Below are 12,212 nucleotides of genomic sequence, written 5' to 3'. Positions count from 1 at the left end.
TCCTTGACTCCTATTTCTTTCCTCCTGTGAGCTGGTTAGTTGGGTTGTCCTTCTCCCATTAAGCAAGATGGATGCACAAGCATGCAAAGGAATGAGTAGATCCAGTCCCCAAGCCCCATTAAACACAACTGGTGTCTTCTAGCAAAGCACTTGACAACTGAATAGATTAGAGATTGGAATACATGGATTAAGATTACACAAAATCTAATTGTCCTTGAGAAAAAAAACTATTTTCTCATTTTATTTGGGAGCAATAAAATCTGAAATGGATACTTTGCCATTTAGAAAGCACTTTGCATGTATATAATCTCAGTTGACCTTGTGATTAGAAAGCCTTTGATTTATTTTAGGAACTAGAATTACCACTGACTTTAGAAAATGAATTGAAAAAGTAGAATTACAAACTACATTTGCTTTTTCCAATGGCACCTGATTCAGATGGTATGTGATAAGAATACATTTGACTATTGAACCTCCTTCACCTTTTTACATTATACAGTGACATCACAACTCTGCTTTTGATGTACTTTGAACTTGCCTTGGCTAGTGGATGTTCCAATGCTGTTGAACAATTGCTATTGAAATGTGTATGGAATTGCCTTCACATCATAAGTGTAGTTCTACAGTAGCCATGCCTTTGTCTACATAGTAGCCAATGCTACCATTTGAAAGTATCTTAGGAATCAAATGAAACCACATAAATACTTAAATGGAAGTTTAGTGGACTTTTTGCACATTATTCATTACATATTGAATTGCCCGTAGTTAGTTGAGCATCTCTTAGAAATGATCATCAACATTTCCCTCCCATGTCTTAACCCATTTTTCCAAGGTGTATGCAAGAGTCAGTCAAGATACTAAGAGCTAGAGTTAACTACTGCAGGAGAAAGACCCCATTGAGGTAATGCTTTCCTATGAAGATGTTCATGGGGCCTTGTCATTCCGTCTTAGCCGGGGTCTAGACTTCCATGATTTAAGGAGTTAAAAAAAGAAGATCCTTTCATAAAACTGAGCTTCAGTTTTTCTTAAGTACATTAAGCACATTGTATTTGGAAATACTTATATAAATTTCCATAAACCTTATAATATGCCATAGTGACTGTTGGTACTGGGAATAATGGGAGGATTGTAATATCAGACTTAAAGCCCATGATTTTTGCACAATCCTACAATTGCCTTTCCAAAAGTTGGAGCTCTCCAAAGGTGGAGAGTGGTCCCTGAGGCAGCAAGCTCCTCCCAAGTAGACAAGATAATTCATATGTCCAGGAGTGTGGCAAAGGAGGTTTCTAGGTCTAGGAGATTGTAGTGGTGAACATGGTAATTCCCCTCAAGCCAGAAACTTGTTCTCTTACTTGTGTAAATATTTTTGATGCTTACTTTGAGCTGTGTTCTGTTCCAAGTGCTTTATATGGATAAGCACCTTTTATGGATGAGAGATTCTTACTACACCCAATTTATGGATGAGGAAATTGAGTTACATCCCACAGTATACAAGTGGGATCAGAATTTGAATACAGACAGCCTGTTTTAGAGAATGTACTCAAATGAATTCATAAGTAGAAAAGGATGCTTGGTACAGATGGTGGAAGAACAAGCAACAGAGTCCTCAGAACTGCCAGAAAAAAGTCATTCCAGGAACTATGTAATGAGGTAGAAAGGATGCTTGGTCTGGCATCAGACGTAATCTCTGACACTAGGGAAGTCAGTTAATCTCTCTGAACCTCAGTCTTCTCATCTGGAAAATAAAGGTAATGAAGAGCATTTTTTTTTGGAGTGGTGGGACTGGGGTGTGACCTCAGGCATTCTACTGCTTCAGCCACACCTCCAGTCAAACAGTGATATTTTTGAAATTGAGTTTTTGTGCATTTTAACATCTATTTTTGCTATTCAGATACTTCATTTACTCACTTATGTTTACTCCTTCTCAGCTGTACTCACTGGTTAGTTTTTTTTTTTTATGTAGGAAATTGAGGACTTTCAAATAAATTTTTTTATTTTATCATTTTTACATTTACTCACATTTGTATACATTTTTTTCTTTTATTATTCATATGTGCATACAAGGCTTGGGTCATTTCTCCCCCCCTGCCCCCACACCCTCACTTACCACCCACTCCGCCCCCTCAATCTCGCCCCCACCCTCTCAATACCCAGCAGAAACTATTTTGCCCTTATTTCTAATTTTGTTGTAGAGAGAGTATAAGCAATAATAGGAAGGAACAAGGGTTTTTGCTGGTTGAGATAAGGATAGCTATACAGGGTATTAACTCACATTGATTTCCTGTGCGTGGGTGTTACCTTCTAGGTTAATTCTTTTTGATCTAACCTTTTCTCTAGTTCCTGGTCCCCTTTCCTATTGGCCTCAGTTGCTTTTAAGGTATCTGCTTTAGTTTCTCTGCTTTAAGGGCAACAAATGCTAGCTAGTTTTTTTAGGTGTCTTACCTATCCTCACTCCTCCCTTGTGTGCTCTCGCTTTTATAATGTGCTCAAAGTCCAACCCCATTGTTGTGTTTGCCCTTGATCTAATGTCCACATATGAGGGAGAACATACAATTTTTGGTCTTTTGGGCCAGGCTAACCTCACTCAGAATGATGTTCTCCAATTCCATCCATTTACCAGCGAATGATAACATTCCGTTCTTCTTCATGGCTGCATAAAATTCCATTGTGTATACATACCACATTTTCTTAATCCATTCATCAGTAGTGGGGCATCTTGGCTGTTTCCATACTTGGCTATTGTGAATAGTGCTGCAATAAACAGGGGTGTGCAGGTGCCTCTGGAGTAACCTGTGTCACAGTCTTTTGGGTATATCCCCAAGAGTGGTATTGCTGGATCAAATGGTAGATCGATGTCTAGCTTTTTAAGTAGCCTCCAAATTTTTTTCCAGAGTGGTTGTACTAGTTTACATTCCCACCAGCAGTGTAAGAGGGTTCCTTTTCCCCCGCATCCTCGCCAACACCTGTTGTTCGTGGTGTTGCTGATGATGGCTATTCTAACAGGGGTGAGGTGGAATCTTAGCATGGTTTTAATTTGCATTTCCTTTATTGCTAGAGATGGTGAGCATTTTTTCATGTTTTCTTTTGGCCATTTGAATTTCTTCTTTTGAGAAAGTTCTGTTTAGTTCACGTGCCCATTTCTTTATTGGTTCATTAGTTTTGGGAGAATTTAGTTTTTTAAGTTCCCTATATATTCTGGTTATCAGTCCTTTGTCTGATGTATAGCTGGCAAATATTTTCTCCCACTCTGTGGGTGTTCTCTTCAGTTTAGAGACCATTTCTTTTGATGAACAGAAGCTTTTTAGTTTTATGAGGTCCCATTTATCTATGCTATCTCTTAGTTGCTGTGCTGCTGGGGTTTTGTTGAGAAAGTTCTTACCTATACCTACTAATTCCAGAGTATTTCCTACTCTTTCCTGTATCAACTTAAGTTTGTGGTCTGATATTAAGATCCTTGATCCATTTTGAGTTAATCTTGGTATAGGGTGATATACATGGATCTAGTTTCAGTGTTTTGCAGACTGCTAACCAATTTTCCCAGCAGTTTTTGTTGAAGAGGCTCCTATTTCTCCATCGTGTATTTTTAGCTCCTTTGTCAAAGACAAGTTGGTTATACTTTTGTGGCTTCATATCTAAGTCTTCTATTCTGTTCCACTGGTCTTCATGTCTGTTTTTGTGCCAGTACCATGCTGTTTTTATTGCTACTGCTTTGTAATATAGTTTGAAGTCAGGTATTGTGATACCTCCTGCATTGTTCTTTTGACTGAGTATTGCCTTGGCTATTCGTGGCTTCCTGTGGTTCCATATAAATTTCACGGTAGATTTTTCAATCTCTTTAATGAATGTCATTGGAATTTTGATGGGAATTGCATTAAACATGTAGATTACTTTAGGGAGTATCAACATTTTTACTATGTTGATTCTACCAATCCATGAGCATGGGAGATCTCTCCACTTTCTATAGTCTTCCTCAATCTCTTTCTTCAGAAGTGTATAGTTTTCCTTGTAGAGGTCTTTCACATCTTTTGTTAGGTTTACACCTAGGTATTTGATTCTTTTTGAGGCTATTGTAAATGGAATTATTTTCATGTATTCTTTTTCAGTTTGCTCATTATTAGTGTATAGAAATGCTAATGATTTTTCTATGTTGATTTTTATATCCTGCTACCTTGCTATAGCTATTGATGATGTCTAGAAGCTTCTGAGTAGAGTTTTTTGGGTCTTTAAGGTATAGGATCATGTCGTCTGCAAATAGGGATATTTTGACAGTTTCTTTACCTATTTGTATTCCTTTTATTCCTTCTTCTTGCCTAATTGCTCTGGCTAGGAATTCCAGTACTATGTTGAATAGGAGTGGAGATAGTGGGCATCCTTGTCTGGTTCCTGATTTTAGAGGGGATGGTTTCAGTTTTTCTCCGTTAAGTATAATGGTGGCTGTAGGTTTGTCATATATAGCTTTTATAATGTTGAGGAACTTTCCTTCTACTCCTAGTTTTCTTAGAGCTTTTATCATGAAATGGTGTTGGATCTTATCAAAGGCTTTTTCTGCATCTATTGAGATGATCAAGTGGTTTTTGTCTTTGCTTCTGTTAATGTGGTTTATTACGTTTATTGATTTTCGTATGTTGAACCACCCCTGCATCCCTGGGATGAAGCCTACTTGGTTGTGGTGAATAATCTTTTTGATGTGTTGTTGAATTCGGTTTGCCATTATTTTGTTGAGGATTTTTGCATCAATGTTTATTAAGGAGATTGGCCTATAGTTCTCCTTTTTGGAGGTGTCTTTGCCTGGTTTTGGGATAAGTATAATACTGGCTTCATAAAATGTGTTTGGCAGTTTTCCTTCCCTTTCTATTTCGTGGAACCGTTTAAGGAGGGTTGGTATCAGTTCTTCTTTAAAGGTCTGATAGAATTCAGCAGAGAATCCATCAGGTCCTGGACTTTTCTTTTTGGGGAGACTCTTGATTGCTGCTTCAACTTCATTTTGTGTTATAGATCTATTCAGGTGATTAATTTCCTCTTGGTTCAGTTTTGGATGATCATATGTATCTGGAAATCTGTCCATTTCATTAAAATTTTCAAATTTATTTGAATAAAGGTTCTCAAAGTAGTCTCTGATGATTTCCTGGACTTCCATGGTATTTGTTGTTATCTCCCCTTTTGCATTCCTGATTCTACTAATTTGGGTTTTTTCTCTTCTCATTTTAGTCAGGTTTGCCAGGGGTCTATCGATCTTGTTTATTTTTTCAAAGAACCAACTTTTTGTTTCATTACTTCTTTGTATGGTTTTTTTGGTTTCTATTTCATTAATTTTAGCTCTTATTTTTATTATTTCTCTCCTATTTGTTTTGGGATTTGCTTGTTCTTGTTTTTCTAGGAGTTTGAGATGTATCATTAGGTCATTGATTTGGGATCTTTCAGTCTTTTTAATATATGCACTCATGGCTATAAACTTTCCTCTCAGGACTGCCTTAGCTGTGTCCCATAGTTTCCGGTAGGTTGTGTTTTCATTTTCATTGACTTCCAGGAAATTTTTAATTCCCTCTTTTATTTCATCAATGATCCATTCTTCATTAAGTAATGAGTTATTTAGTTTCCAGCTGTTTGCATGTTTTTTGTCTTTACTTTTGTTGTTGAGTTCTACTTTTACTGCATTGTGATCAGATAGTATGCACGGTATGATTTCTATTTTCTTGTATTTGCTGAGACTTGCTTTGTGCCCTAGGATATGATCTATTTTGGAGAAGGTTCCATGGGCTGCTGAGAAGAATGTACATTGTGTAGAAGATGGATGAAATGTTCTGTAGACATCTACTAGGTCCATTTGATCTATTGCATATTTTAGATCTTGGATTTCTTTATTGATTTTTTGTTTGGATGACCTATCTATTGATGATAATGGGGTGTTAAAGCCTCCCACAACCACTGTGTTGGCGTTTATATATGCTTTTAGGTCTTTCAGGGTATGTTTGATGAAATTGGGTGCGTTGACATTGGGTGCATACAGGTTGATAATTATTATTTCCTTTTGGTCTATTTCCCCTTTTATTAGTATGGAATGTCCATCTTTTTCTCGTTTGATCAATGTAGGTTTGAAGTCTACTTTGTCAGAGATAAGTATTGCTACTCCTGCCTGTTTTCGGGGGCCATTGGCTTGGTAAATCTTCTACCAGCCTTTCATCCTTAGCCTATGCTTATTTCTGTCGGTGAGATGGGTCTCCTGTAAGCAGCAGATTGTTGGATCTTCCTTTTTAATCCATTTCATTAAGTGGTGCCTTTTGATGGGTGAATTAAGTCCGTTAACATTAAGCGTTAGTAATGATAGGTGTGTGGTGATTCCTGTCATTTAGTTGTCTCAGTTGTTTGAAGGTTTGATTGTGTGTACCTAAGTTGAGGTTATTCTCTACTGTCTTGCTTTTTCTTTTCCTGTGGTTTGGTGCTGCCTGTCTTTTCATGGTTAAGTTGGGTTTCACTTTCTGTGTGCAGAATCCCTTGAAGAATCCTTTGTCGTTGTGGCTTTGTGGTCACATATTGTTTTAGTTTCTGCTTATCATGGGCGACTTTTATTGCTCCATCTATTTTGAATGATAGTTTTGCTGGGTAGAGTATCCTGGGGTTGAAGTTATTTTCATTCAGTGCCCGGTAGATCTCACCCTACGCTCTTCTTACTTTTAATGTTTCTGTTGAGAAGTCTGCTGTGATTTTGATGGGTTTACCTTTGTATGTTACTTGTTTTTTCTCTCTTACAGCCTTCAATATTCTTTCCTTAGTTTCTGAACTTTTTGTTTTTTGATGATATGTCGTGGGGTAGTTTTATTTTGATCTGGTCTGTTTGGTGTCCTGGAGGCCTCTTGCATCTGTATGGGTATATCTTTCTCTAGATTTGGGAAATTTTCCATTATTATTTTGTTAAATATATTACGCATTCCCTTCTCTTGCACCTCTTCTCCTTCTTTGATGCCCATGATTCTCAAGTTTGGTCTTTTGATGGAGTCGGTGAGTGTTTGCATTTTCTTTTCACAGGTCTTGAGTTGTTTAATTAATAGTTCTTCGGTTTTTCCTTTAATTACCATTTCATCTTCAAGTTCTGAGATTCTGTCTTCTGTTTGTTCTATTCTGCTGGATTGGCCTTCCGTTTTGTTTTGCAGTTCTGTTTCGTTCTTTTTTCTGAGGTTTTCCATATCCTGGCTGTTTTCCTCTTTAATGTTGTCTATTTTTGTCCTGAGTTCATTTATCTGTTTATTCATTGTGTTCTCTCTTTCACTTTGGTGTTTATACAGTGCTTCTATGGTTTCCTTTATTTCTTCTTTTGTTTTTTCAAATTCTCTATTTTTGTTGTCTTGGTATTTCTTGAGTGTCTCCTGTACATTTTGGAGACCCTATCCAGTATCATCTCTATAAAATTCTCATTGAGTACCTGTAGTATGTCTTCTTTTAAATATTCTTGTGGGCTTCATTGGGTCCTTTGGCATAGTTTATCTTCATTTTGTTGGAGTCTGGATCTGAGTTTCTGTTTTCTTCATTCCCCTCTGGTTCCTGTACTAATTTTTTGCTGTGGGGAAACTGGTTTCCCTGTTTTTTCTGTCTTCCCGTCATTGTCTTTGGTGTTGTTACTGTCCCTGTACTGTGTGCAATTAAGTATTTTCGAGCTTGTAATAATAACAATGGTAATATTTAAAATGTGAGGGTGAGCTGACATGGAAAGCAAGAAGTTAAAGAAATGGGAAAAACAAATACACAGACTGGAGGGAGAAAACAGAACAAGGTGTTAGACAAGATTTCAAAAGTATAAACAGGGAGCTTTAGTGTACTAATCGACAGTAAGCTGAACAGACATTAGAGAGACAGAGAGAGGATTGAAAATCAAAAATAAAAAAGAAAGGTAAGAATAAAAATAAAAAATAAGTAAATGAAAGAAAAATCTATTTATACAAATGTATTAAAATAAAATGAAAAAATAGAAAAATTTAAAAAACCAAAAAACCAAAAAACCTCCAAGTTCAAATGCAGTGAAGTCACAGTCTCCAATCCTGGAGATGGTGCCTCAGATGTTGTTCTGTAGTTGTCTCATCAAAGGGGACGCATAAAGAAGAACAAAACTACACACACACGCACAAACCCCACCTAGTGTCCCAAGTTCAAATGCAATGCAGTTTCAGTAAGTTTTTCAGCTTGCAGGTGTAATTCAGTTGTTCTCTCATCAAAGGTAGGGAGACAAAGAAAAAAAAAAAGAGTCTGGAGACAGTTCTGAGAATGGTTTCTGCAACTGTGGCTTGCCTGCCTGCTGTTTTCAGCCTGCTGTTGCTGGAGGTGTTATTTATGCAGATCTCTGGGATGAGCTTAGCACTCACCTGGCCCCGCAGGCTTTGTTTGCTCAGATTTCTCCTGTGCATGAGCCTGTGCCACAAGCTTTCCCCTTTCCAAGCACTGGGAAAGGTGACACTGCACCCGCGTTGTCAGGCCTGCGTGTTTATTTACAGTTCATGTGGGAGGTGGGTCTTCCCCCCTCTCCTGTGCAGTTCTCCTCCCACCGCCACTTTCACAAGCTTTCCTGCTCCTGCTTACTTGGCGGTGCTGCTGCTCCTGCCAGCCACCATGTTTGTTTACAGCTCACGTGGGAAGTGGGTCTTCCCTCCTCTCCTGTGGAGTTTTCCTCCCTCCTCCACTCTCACAAGCTTTCCCGCTCCTGGTTGCTGGGTGTGTGTCCCCGCTCCCGCCAGAGGCTCTCTGACCCACCCGGCTTGTTTATTTACAGTCCCGGGAAGGATTCCAATCTTTGGCATTCAGTGCGCCCCACCCTCTTTCCTGCGTGTCTTATTTGTTCTTATTGCTTATTACTCAGTTTCTCTTTTTTCCCGGGGTGGAGGTCAGTCTGTCCAGGGGGCTATGCTGCTCTGGCCCAGGCTTGTCTGTGGGAGTACTGCAGTACCGTGAAGCTCACCTGGTCCGTGTTTTCCCAAGCCGTCTGGGCACCGGTGACTGGCGGCCCCGGGGCCCTCCTTGTTTCTCCTTTTAACGTGAAGTGGAGATTCTCTGTGCTGGCAGGAGGTGTGGAGGGATCAAAGTTATGCCCTTTCTCAGTGATTATGCCTGCAAAGTGTGTCTCCGGCATCTCTCCAAGATTTCACTATAGGAGGCTCGCTTTCTGCTTCCTCCCTCTAGCCGCCATCTTGGAATTCTTTTCTGGTTAGTTGTTAAGATTTCTGACCTAGATGGGTGTTAGTGCTCAGAAATCAGGTTTTTTTTTTTTTTTTGGTGGCAGGGGGAAGGGAACAGGATATAGAAACTTAAAATCTAATTGAAAAGTTGTATTGGATGTTATTAGAAATGAGACTGGAAAGAGTTTATTCTTTGAAAAAAGAAAAAGCTGCTACTAGCTCTAGTGATTTCTATCTTGAACAAAAAGACATATCCAAGGACTACAGGTGCTAAGCAAAAGAATTAAAAAAACTTTTGGCAATTGTTCACTTTTTGGAAAATCCTAGTATTTCAGTCACTATAATTGTCCCAGCACTCATGATCCAGGCATAGATTCAGGTCACAGCAGTGGCAACCACTTTCACAATGATTTTATATGTCAAAGAAACATTACCCTTTCTTCTTCCACTTAATGAAAAAATACTGGAGTGGTATAACTTTAGGCACAGCTGCCAAACAGCAACATAATTGGAGGGTGGTCTCCTCACAGAGCTGAACATCAGTGAAATCTCTCTGAGGCTACAAAGTCCCACATGGGAGCCATGTATGGCTACTGAGCACTTCAAATGTGCTAGTCCAAATTCAGAGTGCTAAGAAGTATTAAATATACAGATTATGAAGATTTACTATAAAAATGCAAAAATACCTCAATTTTTAATATTGATTACATGTTAAAATAATAGTATTTGTATATGTTTGGCAAGATAAAATATACCATTAAAATAAAATTCATTATTAAAATTCACCTAAGGGGCTGGCGTGGGAGCTCAAGCCTGTAATCCTAAAGGTGATGATCAGGAGAATGGATGGAGATAATGAGGATCAAGTTTCCAGGCACATCTGGGCAAAAAAAAAAAAAAAGCGAAACTCCATTTCAACCAATGGGTGACTGAGCATGGTGGTGTGCTCTTGTCTTCCTAGCTACGCGAGGCAGCTTAAATAGTAGGAGGCTCATGGTCCAGGCTGGCCCAGGCTATAAAGCAAGATCCTATCTCAAAAATAACCAAAGCAAAAAGGGCTGGTGATATGACTCAAGTGTTAAGAGTGCCTGTCTATCAAGCACAAGCACAAAACCTGGAATTTAACTTCCAGTACTGCCAAAAAAAAGCAAAAAAACTTAAGGTTTTTATTTTAAGTTACATGTTTAGTTCACATATTTTCGTTGTGATGACCTAAAGAGTCTCACCCAGGCTACTCAGGTCAAGAGAGCACTGATGCTTTGAGATGAGGGGCTTTATAATCATTTCCATCTCCCTACCTATCATGCTATTCAGCCCAGTGGTCCACGTTGTTACACTGTTTTGGGATCCTGTGATTCAGTTATTTTGTCTGTGCATCTCCACTTATAATCTGAACATTGTATTGTCTGTGACATAGATTTTCATCCAAACTGAATAAATTGCTGCCAAAGAATTGAAACCAATTCATAGGTTTTGCTACTAAAATTCTCTCTTCAGATCAAGTAATCATGATAACATCAGGATAAAGTCACATCTACCTCCATGAAAATAACTATCTTTGCATCTAGTCATATTTCTTTATCATGTCCACAAGGCTATGCCAAGAAGCCTTGTTGAAATCCAGTTACACTTGTTCTTACAGAACACATATTGGGTGATAGGGACAAGTACTTTTTTTAAAGCACATATAAGTGTTTTAAACATGGTGCCTTCTAGAAAAACTGCCCATCTCCAATCTTTCAGCCTCTCTTCCACAATAACTTAAATTCACAGATATATTTAGCCACCCTCTCTAAATTCTGTAAGTATTCTGGGATTGTGCCCAGTCCAAAAGACATCATTTCCTTCAAGTGTTAATGGGTGTTTTGTTTTGTTTTATAATCACCTGTTCCCCTTTATTCTTCCATTTACTCTTACTGATGTTCATTTTACCTTGAAGATTTCAAATATCCCTCATTTTGAGAAAATATGGAAGCAAAACAGGAAGTTTTATATACCATAGTGGTTAAAATGTATATACTCTAGAATCAGACTCATTCAAATTCTAGTTCTGTCACTGTGCCTCAATTTCTCCATCTGTAAAATGTTGCTATTAATAGTGCCTAATAGGATTATTGGATGGATAGTCATTTACAACTGGAATACTTTCCTTGGTACAGACAAGCAAAAAGAGCAGGTAGTATCTCTACCTCACTTAACCAGAGTTTGAAAGATTTCTGGTGTTTTTTTTTTTTTTCCTTCTTCTTCTGTTTTTCCTCCCTCTTGCAATAAACAGTGTTTGTCTCCAGATGGCGCTGAAATAATAGTGTAATTTGTAAGAGCCTTGGGATTCCAGGTTTTTAAAAGTCATTTTCTACATATTACCACTAAAAATCATACTATTAAGCAAACAAATATTGATCATTTTCAATGCAAACTCAAATAAATAATGCATCTTGACTGTACCTGCTGTCTTCTCTCAGCCTCCCTTAATCTTAAGTAGATGAGCTGGATTTTGATTTGGAGTTTGATTCTACCAGAAATAAAAATAACAAAATTAAGTTAAAAACAAAGGATGGCTCCTGAGTACTAATGACAGTCATGGAATCTACTATGAGGATTCAGACTAGTTAATTAGAAGTAATCTAATTACAGCCTCTGCCTCATCTACAGAGCTAGATCATTAAACTGGGAGAACAGGAAATGTGATAGACAAAAGTTTTTGGCAAGGTGTTTGAAGATTCCTTTTATTATATCCTGGGAAGAAAATAGAGGCACATGGTTGGATTCACACTTTGCTAATTATAGTTGAACATGCTGTTGATGAATGAATGGATCAGTGTCAACCTGGAAGGAAGATAGCCTCTACTGGCAAGAAACAGAGCTATATTCTTACTCCTGATCAGTTCAATAGTTTTATTAGTGGTACGTGGAGAGCAGGGTATGAGAAGTCTATGAGAACTTGCCATAAGTTCTCAGCTATCTGCAGGCTGGATTGGCACAGCCCCCAGCTGCAGAAGGGAGCAAGCACAGCTATGCCCAACAATCTGCAGGCTGGGATGGGCACAGCCCCCA

Source organism: Castor canadensis, chromosome 5, assembly GCF_047511655.1.
Source record: "Castor canadensis chromosome 5, mCasCan1.hap1v2, whole genome shotgun sequence".
Classification (NCBI taxonomy): Eukaryota; Metazoa; Chordata; class Mammalia; order Rodentia; family Castoridae; genus Castor; species Castor canadensis.
The sequence above is the reverse complement of the archived record's forward strand: the minus strand, read 5'-3'. Positions refer to the sequence as shown.